The sequence below is a fragment of the Quercus suber genome, unplaced genomic scaffold (assembly GCF_002906115.3).
Source record: "Quercus suber isolate HL8 unplaced genomic scaffold, Cork oak 2.0 scaffold_27, whole genome shotgun sequence".
Taxonomy (NCBI): Eukaryota; Viridiplantae; Streptophyta; class Magnoliopsida; order Fagales; family Fagaceae; genus Quercus; species Quercus suber.
In genome coordinates this window covers 819,193-838,110 of record NW_027069492.1, presented here as the reverse complement: position 1 = coordinate 838,110, position 18,918 = coordinate 819,193, and the positions used below count along the sequence as shown (strand labels likewise).

Here is an 18,918-nt window from a genome sequence, read left to right as displayed (position 1 = left end):
CAAATCCCACGCAACTCTTCGGAGTTGCACCCTGCCTCATGTATGTGTGATGTGTGTCGTGTGCGTGGATTGGGTTGGGCTCGAGCTATACGTCAAAACAAAATGTTTTGTCTCTTATTCTTTTAATTCCGTTAGCAAAGCTCACGAATCAAAAAAAGGGCATCTGTAGACACCACATTTTGTAACCCTTACGACTCAAGCCCCCATTCCCCAATGATGCTCAAACTCTAAGGCCCAAGGCCAGTTTAGAACCCAATCAGATATCAAATTGACTTGAGGAGTGTTAAAATGAAAAATATAACCTTTTAAATGAGCAAAAATCTCTTTTTGGAAATTAAATGACCAAAGCGGCCCTCGGCTCACGTACATGGGTAGTGGCCTGCATACGTGGGCCAAAGTATGTGTACAGAGGTACTTTCCTATGTACGCAGCTAGGGTTTCAGAAGCATGAAAAATGCAAGTTCTCTGCAATAATGGTTGAGGTTTGAAATGAATCCTACGTCATTTAGGAGCCGTTCCAAACCCCATTTTTTCCACTATATAAAGCCTTACATGGTACATTTTCAAGACACACAGAAATCTCACGGGAAAAACTTAAGATTCACTAAAAAATAGTGAATCAAAAAAGAGTTTTTCACAAAACACCCTCAAGTCAATTTTATTTGATTGTGACCTTTTCTAGCCCCAATCCTGAGTTTAAGATTACTAATCACGTGTTTATTGACTGTGATAGATATGACTGAGGGGAATGGTCAAAATCATAGCTTGGGAACTCCTTTTGAGGTATCAAGCTTCAACTTTTCCTTTTTTATTTTTATGTTTTAATCTTTTTTTTTTTTTTTTTTTGGCTTGGTTTAAGTTTATGCATGTTTGCCTAGTTTAGTTTATAGTTCCATTTATGTTCTAAGCATGCTAGGTTGTTAGAATTAGGGTTTTTGTGTCTATGCTCTGTTTTCTATTTCGGTTTCTGGGTTAGGGTTGTTGAACAAGTCCCACGCACGCATGTCATAAGCATGCGTACGTAGCTTAATGGTTGTGTACGTAGGTGCTTGCCCAGAAACCCTAATCTAGATTCCTTATGTTGTTTGGTTGGCTTGTTTCACATGTTTTGCCTCTGTTTAAGCTTTTTTCACATGTTTATACGTATGTGAGCCTCTGTCTTGTATACTTGTTTGTCTTTAGCATGCTAAGATTAGGGTTTTATGTTTGTTTCTTATTTTGATGCTATGAACATGCATTCACATGCCCATTTATGATGCCATGGGTGCTGAGATGCTGCATGGTAAGTAATGTAAGTCATGCATTCACATGAACAAGCATGTTGTTTGTTTAATCCTCCTTTGGTATATGTGTATGAAGTTAATGCCTTATTTATAATATGTTTTGCTTGCTATTAATAATATGTTTGTTGCCATGCTTTGGTGGCTGCTTTATTTGATACATGAAAGGGTTTAACATACTAGGGTTTCTTATATATGTTTGGCTCTTTATTTCTTTATGGATAGATATGTTGTTTTGGATGAAAGATGCCATGTTAGATGCATGTTAGTGAATGTGTGTGAGTTAGGATATAAAATGTTGAATTAGTTTTTAATAGGGTTAAGACATAAGACACAATGATGGGAGGCCAACCTTAGGGTTAGGCGATCTTGAGTGCCTAACACCTTCACAAAAGCGTACCAAAACTCCGAACCCATACTCTAGTAGTAAGATCAAAGGTTCTTCCTAGTTCCTAGATCATTGCAAAAACTAGGTGGCGACTTCGAAACCCCTTATGTCAACATCGTGGACAAAGTATTACTCTAAAAATAATTTTGGCCTCCAAACATAATTCTTAACCCCTTAAATAAATAAATAAATAAAGCTTAAATAACAACAATAAAAAATTAGTCCAAATAAAAATAAAAATAACTCAAACAAAAACAAGACTAGACCAAACAATAACAAGTAAACAAATTATTCAATAAAAGGCCTATTCAAAAAAAAAAAATCTAATCATTTAAATTTGCAACACATTCAACCACATTTCATTTTTTCTTTTAAAAAAAACAATGGTCGTGAGTTCTCCTAAACAATGCCAGCAGTTATGCTTTCTTTAGCTCTGCAATCACAAGAATTTCGCTCTCCTTACTTGGCTCATAATTGTAAAAAATATCATTACTCTCTCTCTCTCTCTCTCTCTCTCTCTCTCATTTTAGACTCTCTCACTTTATTACTCTCATATCAACATTCTCAGTTTCTATTTTATTTCTTATTTATCCTTTTTTTTTTCTCTTTATTATTTCAAAGAAATTATAATACTACATATATTTGCGTTTTTTTTTTTGTGACGATTTTTTTGTGAAGAATATTAAAGTTATTTTTCTATTAAATTTTCTCTAATTTAAAGGCTTTTTTAGTGGCTACTTAAAAAAAAAAACCTAGTGCTATCGAATCAAATGTCAAAATCAATCATAGCATATAAACGTGCCATGTCATCTCGGTTGACTTTCATATTTAGGATTGAGATTAGGTGCAATACTTAAGGTATTACACTTGATACAATTGTAATTAATGGTTGAGGTTGAAAGTTGAAAAAACAATTTTCAATCTCAATCATTAAATAAAATATATTAAAAAAAAGTTAAAATGTTAAAGTTAAAAAGTAAAAAATGTAAAAAAAATATGTGAGAGAAAGTAGGTGAATGGTCTGATCATACTTGAAAGCAATCTTGGGGTCTATTTGGATACCGCTTATTTTGTTGAAAACTGAAAACTGAAAATTAAGAACACTGTAGCAAAATAATTTTTAAATGTATGAATAGTACTGTGAGACCCATTTTTAATGAAAGTTTGGTTGAAAAAAAGAGGTTTGTAGGTCCCGTGAACAGTGCACGGGACCCACTGATAAACACATTTTAGTGAAAATTTTGCTGGTCAAAGAGGTAGTGGTACCATGCATAGTGCATGGGACCCACTGACAGATAACATCCCACGTGAAAACATTGTTCTCAATAAAAAAAGAAAAAAGAAAAAAAGAAGGAAAATGCAGATGCACAAACGTAGCACAGAAACGCAATCCAAACACATACTTAGTTTGATCTCTTTTTTGACGTTTTTCACCGATTCTCTTTACTTGATTTAGCACCATGCAATTATTACACCTGATCCAAAGCCCTTTTCCTTGTTTATTAAACATATTTGGGATTTTCTATCGTGTGCCCTTAAGAAATATATTAGTAAATCATTTTAGAATTTTTTTTTTTTTTATAGAAAAACGAAAAAAAATAATTTACTATTTTGACAGTTTTTTCAATTTTTCATAAATTTTTTTTCAAAATAAATAATTAACATGTGTCTTAAGGACACACATTAACCGGACATGAAAGTTCAATAAGGGTATACAACACTTTTGAACGTTTAGACCCCAAATAACACAAATACCAATTCAAGCTTTATATCAAATAATTTATGTGCGGAATATGATAACAAGCTTATAACAGAATTGATAGAACAATCTAAGCCAAATATAAACACATCCACAGCAGTAAATATAAGGCAAATGTAAAGGGAAAGAAGATGCAAACACACGGACAACACACGATGTGTTATCGAAGAGGAAACCGAAGTCCTCGGTGTAAAACCTCTCCGCCGCCCTCCAAGCGGTCAAATAATCCACTAAAGAATGCAGTTGGGATACATGAACAGCAGAAGACCCTCCAAGCCTAATCTACCCTGGTACCTAAGCCCTCCAAGCTTTTTGCTCCAACGAGGTTACGTCGAACCTATTTCTTCTCTAGCTTCCCGGATTCCGCTACTTGACCATAACATCAACCAATGTATATTGGTTCATTTCCAAACTGCTTCCCAAAGCACCAAATGGACCTTCTCACAGATGTGGGTGTGGTGAGACAAGGGTTTGGTAAATAACCTCTCAAGGGTATGACAATGGAGAGGAAGAGAGTAGAGGAATTTGTAGAGTCTCTTTAGATGAAGATTGGGGATGAATCAATCTTGTATTTCTCTAGGGTTTTCTCTCAAAAATTCTCTCTGGAAGCTCTCTCAAAATGATGGGTATAAGGGTGTATATATAGTAGGGTGAGAAGGGAATGCAAAACGTCAGTTTTTGCCAAACCGGGCAAGTTGGCGACTTGAACTCACGGCTTGGCCAAGTCGCGAAATCAAGTCGCGACGTAACGGCCTGGACAGACTGGAACTTTTGTCCTGTAGCGTGACAGCTGGCACGACCCTTTAGCTTCCCAGTGTGCCTCTCACGTGACTGCATTTCGCGGCTTGCCAGTCGCGAACCACCCGTGAGTCCTAGTCGCGAGACTCTGTTTTTCTTGCATACTCTTGAGCTTTTCTTCACATCTTCTCACACACTACCCTTACAATTTTCCTACCTAAATACAGGGTTACTAAGTGCTAAATTACAAGCAAATTGGTCACGGAATAAAGCCAATTAGATGGTTGATTAAATTCAACCTTACAGGACACAACATATTTTTAGCTACTTTAAAACACGTAAAATCAATACTATCAAACCTTTTGCTTTGCTGTAGGTAGGTGATTGTTGGCGTGATTTTCGGAATTGTAGTTAACAAAATCAATTAAAGCACGAGATCACCGTCATTAATAGCTGTTATAGGCCAAAATGGCCAAATACCATCAATTTTTGAAATATTTAGCAAAAACACACTGTTTCGGAATAAACAACGATCTACCACTTTTTCAAGTACTCGAGTTTGGTGAACTCGAGTACTCTATTTTATTGTTCCACCGTGGCATGATGACATGGCATGTGGGATTTAAAAATTCCGATTAGTACTCGAGCTTCAGGAGCTCGAGTATTGTGTACCCGAGTCTGGTAAGCTCGAGTATGTCTGAACTAAACTCAATTTTATTTGCTACTCTCACTTCTCACTTTCACTTCTCACTCTCACTTACCAGAACACACTCTCACTCTCCTTCACACCTAAACATTCACACCATTGGCAGCAGAAAACCCGTCGGTGGCAGAAGACTCTCGTCGGCGACCTCTCACTCAGCTCTCTCACTGTCTCGCACTAAGGTCAGTTTTTTAGTTTTAGGGTTACGTCTTTCTTTTGAAATTTGAATGGATTCATAATTAGAAATATTGAAAAAAAAACAAAAAAACACAGAGCTGATACCAAGTTTCCTTTTTCTGAAATTTTAATGGATTCAAAACACAGAGTTGAAATTTTAATGGATTCAAAATTAGAAATATTGAAAAAAAAAAAGTACTTTTTCTTTTTTCTTATTTTTAATTATTTTGGGGCCTGAGAAACAAGATTCTTATATATTTTAGCTTAATATATTTGGGTTATTTCAAATTTGGAAGAAAGATATATGTAAGACTCAAAAGTACTTTTCCTACAACTAGAGATGGAATTGATATGGTTGCTTGGAGTTTAAATTATCTGTTTTAAACGACACTTTAAAGTTGTTTTGTCACTTGAAAATTATTTCATTTCTTTGAGAGTTATAGAAATACTAAGATTGTGAATATTGACCTTGACTGTTATTGCAAGACTTGTTCTTTGAATACTTTTCACTTCAATACTTCTGAATATTGACCTTGACTGTTTTAACACATCCACTTCAATACTTTTCAACTACACTAGATTAGAGACTATCATTTTTAGCATTGAAGAGGGAGAAAATGGAGAAATTAAATTTGGCTTTGAATTCTAAGCAATAACATTTTCGTAAGCACCCTTCCAAAAAAAAAAAAAAAAACAAACAAACAAACAAACAAATAGACGTTTACATGGTGATGATCCACTTGATCACATGACTGAGCTCTGTACACAAACACCTGCTAAAGAATGAGAAACCACCTTAAGAGGTAGGGAAAATTTTTATAACATGCATTATAGTACTAAAAGTTCAGCAGTTAAAATACAAGAAAAGATAGTATTCTAAAAGAGGAAATTTGCTTAAAGATAAGGGTGGTTCCTATTAATGAAATGATGTGGGGGAGTCACTTAAGATGATCATGTTTAGAGGAGAATGATTAATGTATCAGTGAGAAAAAGTGAATGATTCAAGTTGAAGGAACAATAAAAAGGTAGAGAAAAACAAAAATTAACATTAGTTGAAATAGTAAAAAAGAATGTCAAGTAAAGAAGTAATTGTGAATACAATTTCGGATAGAATAGAATGATAGATATGACCAACTCAACAGCGTACTTTGTTGAGGATCCATAATCGACATCAATTTAGTTATTGGTATTGTAGTATTTCACCCTCCATTTTATGCTTATGGTGAAGAAATGCTATTTAGTCTAAATTTCCTTAATGATGAATTATTATTACTCATGTAAAGAAATCCATGATTTTCGAAATGGGGTCTCATATGTAGGATTTGAGAGAAGTTAAAAAAAGAAAAAGAAAAAAAAAAAAAAAGGCATACATACGTCATAGTTATGATTGTTATAGCTAGTTATTTTCAAATGAGTCTTCACTAGATAAGTGTTTGTATGGGTATTTATATTTATTTGTCAACAACTATAATATTAAATAAATAAATAAAATAATAATTATGATAATAAAAACCTTAAGTGGACCACATTAAACATATCTCCCTAGTCCTACTTAGAACCATTAAAAAATAATAGGACCTACTTAGAAAGAGTGAAAGACAGAGCTAATGCATGATAAATGTGTCAAAACAAATGTTGAAGATTATAAATTGTAATGGATATGACTCAAAATTGTGGTTGTCATGTTTATATTATACCTCAAGGTTGGTGACAATGAGTGGGCTGAAGATATCCAAGGCATACAGGATGCATGAGAATTGTGGTGTAAGTTTGTCAGGCCAGCCTCAAGAATTTTGTGTATGAAAGTTTGTGCATTTGTACTTGTATGACCTTCATGAGCATAGGAGCATGCTGCCTTATCCTGCCTTATCCTATTTTTCCGTAGTCCATGTGCTTTGAGTCAAATTGAGCCCTGCTTTTTTCTTCCCCCTCTTTCCCCACCCCCCTTCTTTTTCCATTAGCTTGCAGTTTGTGCCAGATTTATTTCTGAGTCAAATGTTCTTATTTATATTTTCTGTTTTCTATGGGGCTCTGCTGCTTACACTAGCTACCGGTGTGATATGTCAATTGAAGAAGCTACAGAATTGGCTAGAAGGTCTATTTATCATGCAACATCCCGTGATGGTGCCAGTGGTGGAGTTGGTAGCGGTACTCTCTCTTTCTCTCTCTCTCTCTCTGAACACCACACATCCATGATCACAGTATAATTTGAACTTGTTCTTTTTATCAGTTTGTTATGTGGGACCTGAAGGATGGAAAAGGCTCGATGGAAAAAGCTCTCTTGACCAGTGGAACAGGAAATGGTTGAAGTAGCTAGGGCATAAGGCTTATGCCGAAGTTGGACACTCTGCTATAGATGTTCTCTCCTTTAATAGATGGATTCCAAGACATGCTTACAAGGCCTAAAATCCTTTAAGCACATGCATTTCCAGTTGTTCTTTGAAACTATTTATAGATATACTTGTCCGTAAGGTTATCACTTACCAGAGCCCATATAATTCATGGCTGTGTATCACAACATTAAAATTTCAAGATTGGACAAATTGAGTGCTGACACACATTATTATAGTAGTGATATTATATTACATTTTCACATCAGAACTATTCATTCCAATTATTGTTTGTATACCTTTTAACTGACACAATGTCTCAGCAACATGAAATTGGAATCTGCTTGGACTTTGGTTGAAACTATATGCCTGCTGACTGGGATTGACTAATTCCCCTTTTGTTTTAAGGTTCAGATTCAATACTTTGGCGAGGGAGAAATTGTGGAGGTGTCAGGTAGCTTCAACGGTTGGCATCAGCGGATTAAAATGGATCCACAGCCATCATCAAGTATCACAGACTCCAATGCCTCAAGGTCTTTAATTTTTTGCCAAATTCTCTATTTACAACTCAGCATCACTGTCAAGTTATTTTAATTTTCATAACTAGTTTTTTCCAATCTAGGTTTCAGATATTCAACTTGTTTTATCTTAGTAGGTTAAAAAGAAAAAATAAACAACTTTTTTTTTTTTTTTTGGTGATGTTTCCTTCATTCCTTGAAAAGGTGTTTGTTATGTTGTCATTTTACTCCCATTTCAGTCAAGCCCACCCTTCCTCTTAAAGCATAAAGCCTGGCAGGTCTTAGGCTTTAATGATTTGTAAAAACTCTGGAAATTTGTCAAAAAAAAATATAAAAAAATGCAGGAGTAAAAGGTCTCAAGAAGAAAATCATCAGGTAGAAAGTGACATAAACATGTATGTGGTATCCACCTAGATGACTAATGCTTAATTGGTCAACCTTGACATGCCAGATGCTTCTGGTGTGACCGTCATTAATAATATGAACATTGAAAATAGTGTTTGAGTCAATCTCTAATCCTTTTCTAATGGACCACATTGGCATTGCACTTCCTCTTAGCACACTAGATGCATCTCTTCTGGCACACTCTTGTGAATTAAGAATAATAATATTTTTTATATATTTGCTGCTCAAACTTTGATTAATTAAATAATGAGCTTACTTTGTAAAATTATGCATGGCCAGTCACTAGATGGTTGCAAGTAGAATTTTTACCCAATTTCATTGCAGTTTGTGATAGTTTTCAATAATTTTTAGAAAATTTACTTCTCTTTTTAAACTAATTTTCCTACCTAAACTAACAATGAAATCACGTGGTTTAATATCCTCCAATTATGGCAAGGTTGGCATCAAAAAGGTTTTTGTACATAGTTTCTTGATTCATGGTGATTTTTGTATGGATTTCAATCCAAGAAATTCCAATCCAAGAATGTTTATTTGCTTCAAATAGTTAGTTGAATTCTGGTCGTATATATATGTGTGTGTGTGTGTGTGTGTGGGTGTTTCAATTTATGCTTATTATGTTGGGGTTATTGGTTAGTGTACAGAAAACAATGATAGATTGCTTGGAGTTCTGTACTATCCAAGAAAAGATCAAAGCTTAAAGCCACGTAGGTAAAAGAAATGGAATCAGGCCTTCAAGACCATGCAGATTTTGGATTGATGTTGCTATCTTGTACCATGAAAATTAAGGTCCTTTAGCTTGTATGTGCAACGTTTAAGTTTAAACTCTTTTACCAAGTTCAAGTGATTGCCCAGCAGTAATGGCATTCTTTGTACTGCACTATATGTCTGTGGTTCGAATTCCACCCCTCCCCTTCCCTACCTATTAAAAAAATGTTTAGATTTCTTTCTGTTTTTCTTTCCTTTTATACTTATATTTTCCATATTCACTTGGTAAGCCAGCATATAACTTAGCAAGAAATCAAGTGGTTTCCATCAGAAATCCATAATGCTCGTGAAATATTGATGCCTGAAAATATTGGGAGTTGCAATTTGATGGCATTTCTGGAAAGGCTGAGAATTCGTAGGTATTACAACTGGGAAATTTGATTTTTAGGACAAAAAGTTTAGAATGCGAAAGATTTTTAAAATTGTCTCTCTAAAGTTATTAATCCTCCTTATCAAAGCTATTTTCAGCTTATTATTTTGAGGGACGTAGGCAGCAAATGGGGCCGAGATTAGTTGGCCTAATGTTGTGGCAACAGATCAACCAATAAAAAAATGTAAAAGGGCAACAAATCAATAAAATTATATATGATCTCCTATCCAGCATGACTTAATGCTTCTCCCTTGGTAATAGAGGGAAGTGCCAACCATAATGGCACTTGGCAACCATAATGGCAGAGCCACAATTGCTTATATATATTGACGTGGAAGTTCTAGGTCCCCAGGAAAATCAGTAACCAAATGCAAATGCAAACTGCCAAAATGTCTAACCAAACAGACCATATAACTTGCCCTTCGAAAATATCGAATTATCATGACGGTTATCAATTATCATTCCAAAGTAAAAATGAATCTGTCAACAATTGGATCATCATAATTTTAAACAATTGCAATGCACTTTCTCACACTCAAATTCACTCATTAATACCCTATAACCAAAAATAGAAATACACTCAAAAGCCCTAAAACTTCTGATCTCACATTCACACAATCTACAAATCAACACAAAATGATCCTTGGACTAATTACAAACCAATACGCTCTCATTTTCATATTTATGTGGTAGTTTTACACTTCAAAGCAGAGGCACATATTTTTACATTCCTTCTGCAGCAACAAAATTTCATAAATTTCCAAATCCTTTCTGTAGCACAGATTCAGTATGAAATTTAGTCAGGCCTCAAATCCATGGAGATTCATAATAGTTGCAGCAACATTGGCAAGCCCACCAGTAGGAATATCCCTACGGAATCTGCAACCAGGTGCTAATCTAGGACCTCCAATTGCAATTGGCACCTAAATAAAGAGAAAAAACAAATATACAATGTTTTAGAACTTGAGAAGCAACATCCATCTAGTTAATAGTAATAACAACGATGTTGACTGATAAAGTAACAGCCAATAACAATAAAAAATCCTAGGTGCAGAGTGCAATCTGTAAAGCCCAAAAAAAAGTATATCATTACTTGGGTGTTTCAAATAAAAAGAATTCAATGAACTTACTGGCTGACAAGTATGAGAAGTGAGTATTTGAATTTTGCCACCCTTGTCAAGAAGAGGTTGCCCTGTTTTGTTCCTCTTTACCATGTCCTCAGCATTACCATGATCTGCAGTAACAACATAAATTCCACCAACTTGCTCTATTGCATCAAGGATCATCTGCAATTTTCCAATTTTTTCTCCAGTAAGCCACATGCAACCTTTTCTTTTAATAGGTAAAAGGAAAAGGAAAACATAAGATGAAAGACTAGATTCAAGCTACTCCCCCCCATATCTTATCATTGGTTTAATTGGTAAGTCACCCCAATGGATCTTGAATTCAAGAGCTCATCAATGATCAACCATATAACTCTTTATGGGGGTTAAAGTACCAATTGAGCTAGAGCTCATTGATTGCAACAGGAGCATCATTTTCTGATACTTCCATTGTCCAGGACACCATAAGCATAGGGTGAACCAGATTTCTGTGCCAAAACTGACAGTCAGCAGCTCCTGCACATGTAAGGATTGATTTCAATGATTTTCTTTATAGACTGTGATAAGGAAGGAAAGAGTAAATGCAACAGATTATAATTTAACATCCACTTTCAATGATTTTCCACTGCGATTACTGTTACTTACAACATTAATTGGTCAATTATCTCAAAAAGGAACACATACAGGCTACTCTGCAGTCACACTTATAGAAGGCAAAAAAAAAAAAGATATACTAGTACTATCTTTTCCCTAGTAAGATAGTCATCCAGATAATATAAATGTCAGTGAGATATGATTCTCTTGAGTCTTTCTATAGAAATCATTATATTTCACACATGATCTAATTATGAGGAAGTGCAGACCACAAAGTCCTACCATTGTACACTTTCAGCCAAAACTAAAAAATGGTGGCACAGGCAAAAAATTATAAAAGAAATTTACTTTACCTTTAGGTTTCTTACTTGATGAGGACAGCCAGCAGGAATGAAGACAGTGTCTCCAAGATTTTGGACAAATGTCCAGGGTTCAATTCCTATATGATAGCGAAATATTAACATAAGTTAAAAAACACACACATGCATATATATATATATATATATAGAAGTAAAAAAACACACACATGCGTAGGTTTAAATCTTAACCATCACTTCTTAATTACAAAAACAACTTTTCCAGAGACTTTAAAAAGTCCATTCCATAAGGTCGTTTGAATCAGTAAAAGGACTGGTGCCCCAGCAGTGTCACATTGATTGACCAAACGAAAACAGTACCATCAAATAATTTTGTCACCACCAGTATAACCAAAAGGTATAATGATATAGCTAAGCAATAAAAATTATATATTGTATCAACTTGAAATTCATAGACAAAACTACCTACTACAATGGACAACAATGGAGGTGCCTAAATTCCTTAAAGTGCTTCTTATTCCATTCCTGCAGCTTCGGAACATCTTGTCTCTGGAAAATGTCCCAGATGGCACCATCCCCTGAAGCTTTTAACCAGTCCAAATTATTTCCAGAAATTGTAGCATCACTCCCACCACTGTTATTTCCAGATATTTCTTCCACAACTTGAAAATTTCAGAATAATTCCCTTTGGTCTTGCTCAAAGTGCTTCTTTTTCATTTTTTCTATGCTTTCAAGGTGCCACTTTCTCAGTCTCTCTTCCGCAGTATGAGTCAAAATATTTACCTAAAACAGTGAATTAAAAATAAAGAAAATTAGAACATCATACACAAAAAAGCTAAGCTTCTCACATATTTCAATCCCTCATATGTGCAACAAAGAAGGCACATACAACCACTACAACAGACAAGGATTAATAGCAATAAGAGTGGGAATCAATCTAATATATCCAAAAGTTCATACAAGTTTCAGGCCATCATTAATTAGCAGCTGTGTCTCCTCCCCATGGCAGTATCGGTTGGACTAGATCAAATTGACCATGCTTAGAAACAGATTAATATAGTAGACAAAAGTTTTGCTGACAAAATAAAGGAGAGTGTAATACAGTTGTGCAACTGAAAAATAACTTACATAAGTTATTCTATAGATCCTATACTATTGCAAGCCCAAAGCAGCACTAATTCATGACCATCGAAAATCATCCCCGTTTTCTTCTCCTCACTAGTTCCTTAACTGGTCTCACCTTGCCTGAAAAGAACACAAGCAAATACTAATATGCAAATCATTTAACTATAAAGAGATGTATATGTAATCAGTATTGAATCGAAGTATAGTACCATGTCCAGTCTCATAATCAGGAGGATGTGTCCGTGTCCGTTGCGGCCTTCGCGGCCGATCCTGAATGTGTGAAGCCTTTGGTAGGGGGGCGGGTATCTGTGTCTGGATGAACTCGGTATGCACAAACTCAAGGGGGACAGCACCAGGGGTGGGCATGAATCTCATCTCATCTCTACCATGTACATCTGCAGGGGCAGTGCTGGTAGTCAGTGGGGGAGACATACGGGTGGTGGGCAATGGAGATGTAGTAGGGGATGTGGGTGGGTAGGTATCATCGCTCCTCATGGATAGGGACCGAGATGTGTCCCCATGGGCAAATCTATGGGACGGACCCGCATCATCGTGTGCCATGGAGCCCATGTCATAACCAGTGTCCAAACACATCTCATCTGTTGTCTGACTTGCTTCCTCCATGGTGTGGTCATGCATGGGTGTGTGGCGCCGACTAGATGTGGGCACGGGTGTGGGAAGTTGAGTAGATGTGGGACGCTGACTAGATTGACGGCCTCCACGCTCTTGACGTCCACTTGCTTGTCGACCACGCCCTACAGCCGATTCACTTGTGTTGCCCGCATCGCGTGCATCGTCCAAGGTCAACCGACCAATCTCTTCAACAGATTGCAAGGCCTTAATACAGTCGGTGTAGATCTCAGACCTTGGTTCGCACTTCGCCATAATCCTTAACTATGATTCAACTTTGGTCATAAGTATACAAGAGTAGTGTTAGTAGGTTGATCTAAACTATGCGAAGCAAGGTACATTTATAACAAAACAGTTTTGTAAACTTACCAAAGTGTCCCAGTACGAGATCTCTTTTGTAATATGGCGAACAATACGGGGACGAAACCACACCATATACTCGTCATTGTAGCTCATCTCCCCATGAAAGGGCGGTGCATCGGCAATTGTGGCGTGCGCAGCCCATTTAGCAATATGTGTGGCATGTTCTTGGGCCCAGTTTTTTTGGTGCTTGCCCTGGAGAGTAATCTTGTGAAGGTCAACTGAAGTATCGACATCGAGTGGTATGCCTTGCTTCATCCAAAACTGTCGGAGAACACGTTCAGGGTGATGGCCTTTAACCACCCAAAAATGTATGAGTGGCATGATAGACCTCCATATGTGTTGGCCTGCTATACAATATGCGGGAAGGGAACCCAAATAATTTCTGTATGGCTCCCACACAATCTACAATGATCCAACTGATGCAAACAACCATATTAACAATATAATTATAAAAAATGTGTAACGAATGTGAACAATACATGTAACTTTGCTTTGAAATAAAAAAAAATGTTTATTTATGTATATGCAAATTGTAAGTACAACAACTACATGCCAAAACGGTTCCCACTTGTAAGGCACGATACTTGAATTGGCCGTAGCGAAGCAAGCGACACACGATAGGCGCGTAGGACGTGCATTCCATGTTCAGTTGTTATCTTAGCCCCTTTCCATCTAGCAAACAACAGAGACATAAAAGTCATATTAGTTACTTACATAATTCCCATGCGAAAAAACTTAATGCGGAAATGTAAAGAAGTAACTATCTAAGATCCTACATACCTGATAGCAAGTGGACCTGGGGGTAGTGCCTGGTGTGGATGCCTCATCACAGGACATATGTGTGGAAACCTCGCCCACGCCCACAACTGCACCAATAGTAGTGCACCGCCAATCTGCTTGGTTGTCTTCTTTTATGCATTACAGAGGTGTCTATATAGACAACTAAGTGCTGCACTACCCCAACTATACTTCTTTCCATTGCTGATTGGATTGAAAAATTGCAGATACATAACTGAGACCCGTTTGCCAGACTTATCCATAAACAACGTACCACCCAACATTCCCAGTATATAAAACCGAGCATACTGCTGCACAAGCTCCTCGGTGGCGCCAGCTGGGAGAGGGTTGCTAAATCGATCCTCAAGCCATTTGGCTTTTACCCTCGACCCTTCTATCACTCTAGTGTTCTTGCGACGATCACCAACGTCTCTTCCCGGCGGCCTATGCCCTAGCATTTCGTAGCAGAGGTGGGCCTAATCGCCCGTATCAGTATATCCCACCACCGGCAAGCCATCTACAGGTACCCCCATTATAACCTCCATGTCTTGTAGCGTGATGGTCATCTCACCGTGGGGCAAGTGGAATGAGTGCGTCTCTGGCCGCCATCTCTCCACCAACGCCATGATCAATGCATGGTCAAGGTCCATATGTGGGACCTAAAGTAGCCCATCTAACCCCACATTTGTGATATAAGCCGCAATTCGTGGATCTAAACTGCACCATCTTCAAGCAGACCTTTATCTCGGTGACAACAAGTCAGTACACCTGGCACTTCCTGCAAACAAAGCAGCTTAGTATTAATTACGCTTCTTAAATGCCAAAACTCTTTGTACTACATATATTGACTACAATTTTGGACAAGTGCATACCTCGCCTTCCAAAGGAGCATCCCAAAGCAAACTTGAACGATGCATAGCCTGCCTCCTCAAGACAGTCTGTATAGAGGGTCCCGCTTCATGTGGGTCCATATCTGGCATTTGGTGACAACAATCAGGGGAAAATTCACTTCAAATACATAAACTTTCTTCTTCTTCTTCTTATTTATTTATTTTTAATTATAAACATATTTGATTGAAAATGGCAATAATATATATCTAATGCAGCCTTCACTGGTTTCATAAAAAAAAAAAAAAAAAAAAAAAAAAAAAAAAGAATTAAACTTCAGAATGTTAAGTAGATTACAGCATATTCAGCTAATAGAAATAGAATACATCAGCATACACGATAAAACATTTTCACCCCTAAATAAATAAATGAGAAAGTCGCAACATTCAGATGGAAGAAATTTCTAAAATGAAAGTCTCTCTACATTATTAAAATCAACCCTCACTTTAATAGTCCAAGCATCCTACTCATTATGGCCTCAATGAGAACGCTAACTGTGTCCTACAATGACTGATTGCTATAATAACACATGAAAATGTTCATTAAAAAAAAAAAACAAAAACAAAATGTACCAGGGAAAACTCGATTTCGCCATACTCGAGTACTCAAAAAGTGATACATCCTTACATATTTCCGAAACAGTAATAAATTGCAACATAGTTTGAAAAAAATGCTATATAGCTATTTTCATCGTTTATTACTTTATACTTTATGGCCCAGCAAAAGTCACAACTCAATTTGTGTTATTCATTGTATCATTGATGGTTCATGCCTAGCTAGGACTAAGACCTACCTGCCTATCCATGTATGCCACTAGTGCCTTCTGTCATCTCTCTCTCTCTCTCTCTCTCTCTCTCTCTCTCTCTCTCGTACATATACATTAGTTAACTGAGCCAAGCACATGGCCACGAGATATAGAACTGTAGAATAGCAGACAAAATAAATTCAATATGCGCCCCCGAAAGGACATCCATATCAGAGTATAAGCTTCATTAACATAATAAAAAATCGTGTTACAACATGATTGTGGGATCATAATCTTGCAGGTCGGCTATGATTGCGCCGTGTCCTGTCTTTAATTCACAAACACTACACTAACCAGGAAACTGCCTACTGTTGCACTTTTTGCTAGTCAATTAGTCATAATGTTCCAAGTTAGAAGCATAAATTCTTTGTATAACACACTACACCATATCAGTCAAATTAATAAATAAATAAAAGTATCAATATAATGTTATTGTATTGTTATTTTTTTTCATTCTAGCTTTTATTTTGTTTAGAGGTATATATATATATATATATATACCCCCTTGAGAAAACAAATATTTAGAACTTCTTTGAGAAGTATTATATATGTTTTTTGAATAAGACTTTGAGAAGTAATACTTGAATTGTATTCCAATTAAAGTAGCCCCAAAAGCTTATCCCAGATGGCCATATCACAAAATTAACAAAGAGCTCTAAGAGTATTCCTGCTCCTAGTACCAATAACAATTTGTACATAACTTAATTTCACTCCTTCAATATTTAAGGTTGTCTTTGGATGATTTTTTTTAATTTTTTTATTTAGCTTATTTTGTTTTAAAAATTAATTGTGTAAAATTATTATTGTGAATCTTTAAAAATTTGTACATATATAATTTAGCTGCAAAATAAATTAATATTTTCAAATACAATAAACAGATCCTAAAGATCTTTGGAGTAAATTCCACCAAACACGGGTTTGGTTTATAGAGTGGGCTTCAATCTTTTCTACAGTTCTACTGAGTTAAGATGATACATCCTCATCTGGACACATTCTATAAAGCATAGCTAGTGAGTCCGTCCCGCATTGCATATGCATTAGCCCAAACAAAAGTCATCTCTGTTTGCCTTATCTTTTATGTTTTGATTTGAAAGGATACAATTGTTGAAGCAATAAAATAGTGATCCCTTAAAAGATCATTTACCATGTCTTGTGTTCAAACGTAAAAGATGTTGGTAGATACTTTAAATTTGACAACATCATAAACAAACAGATATATATACATACATTATAACTAGTACTATGACTTGTAGTACATGTAGGGTACTGAAATTTATTTTATGAACTTTGTATGTGGTATGTCTATTATTGGATGATAGTACGAATTGTTAAGAGACAGTATTGGAGGTTTATAGGTAACAGTACTGTAAGATTTTATTCAACTACCATGTTAGCAGAATTAAGGTTTCATAAGTATTGTACAAAGCATCATCATATATAGCACTTTAAAGGGTCATCAAAAACAATATATATAGCACCTTAAAGACACCCTCAAATCTTTCAATTTTAAAGTAGATTTTTTGAAATATTTAGAGAGTTGTTCTACTTTTCTATTTTTTGATAATTTGATAGTTAGAAAAAAACGGATTTCAACCTTGAACATTTACATTAAAAACACTAAGAAATTCCAATTCCTAATTATGAATCTAATGACTTTCTAAGGCATATGAGGATTTTGTAACTAAATGTGATTACAAACCCTTTCTCCTTCCTAATTGCATCAACTACAATAAATTTATAAGATGATCATTTTCTACCCCTAAACTCCCAACCCTTAAGATCCTAAACTGATAAAACAAGCTAAATGTGCCAAATGAGAACGGCAAATGTTATCCTAACCCAAATTCAACAAGTCCAATAATAAAGGTGTACACTTAAACCAATAATAATGAAAGGAGTATTATCTTTATCCATGTGTGGCAAATCAAACAACATTGACATCATTGCAACACAAAAGGTGGAAATTCAAAAAGTTTCATGTAACAAAGCAAATATGTATTCATGACAACATATTACCATGATACTATCCAAGCATAAAACGTTAAGTTTTAATGTACAGAGGAAATCATATCACATTGAGAGAAGCCCTATTATTGACACAAATTCCATTGGTTGCTTCAAGGAAAACTAAGACCTCCAAATTTGATAAAGAGACTACTTTGAGGAAGTCTAGACCTCCACATTAAACTAGCTAAGAATTTGTAACTTAAAAATTCATGATTATTATTTATTCATTCTCAATATATGAATTATACAAGACAAACTTCCAAATAGATAAACATAAATATTAACTTACGGTTGTCTATCAATAAAACTAATCTTAATCCAAACTAATTTATTTGAGTAAATTAAACATATCTCTGTCACTACTTATCCTATAATTAATTATACAAGACAAACTTCCAAATAGATAAACATAAATATTAACTTACGGTTGTCTATCAATAAAACTAATCTTAATCCAAACTAATTTATTTGAGTAAATTAAACATATCTCTGTCACTACTTATCCTATAATAATTAAAATAAATTAGACACATAACAAATCCTCTACTGATTACCTCAAAAGCAAAAGTATAACGTGAATGGCAAAATAATTATTCAGATCAATCATACTGGCAAGCTATTAAAAGAAATCATTAGAGCATCTCCTTCACAAAGACCCACAAATACCCACAAATACCAAATGCTCAAACAAATATTGAGATAAGGAGACATACCTTGTGATTCCACTGAAGATGCAGACCGACAGTGAGAGTAGAGAGCCTGACAGTGAGAGTAGAGAGCGTGAGCAACAGGGAGAGTCAGATCGAGACTGAGACTGAGAGGGAGACTGAGAGCGAGAGGCAAACTAAGAATGAGAGCGAGAGCGAGAGGGAGACC

At 35.7% G+C, this 18,918-nt stretch overlaps 1 non-coding gene across 1 annotated transcript; it reads right to left on the bottom strand.

Annotated features, from left to right (window-relative positions):
* Nucleotides 1-9,854: 9,854 nt before the first annotated feature.
* On the bottom strand, nt 9,855-10,988 carry LOC112003262 (uncharacterized). Its single transcript, XR_010627291.1, has 2 exons — nt 10,564-10,988; nt 9,855-10,356 (listed from the first exon to the last, which is right to left on the bottom strand). It is a non-coding gene; the product is annotated as an uncharacterized LOC112003262 (transcript).
* Nucleotides 10,989-18,918: the final 7,930 nt, after the last annotated feature.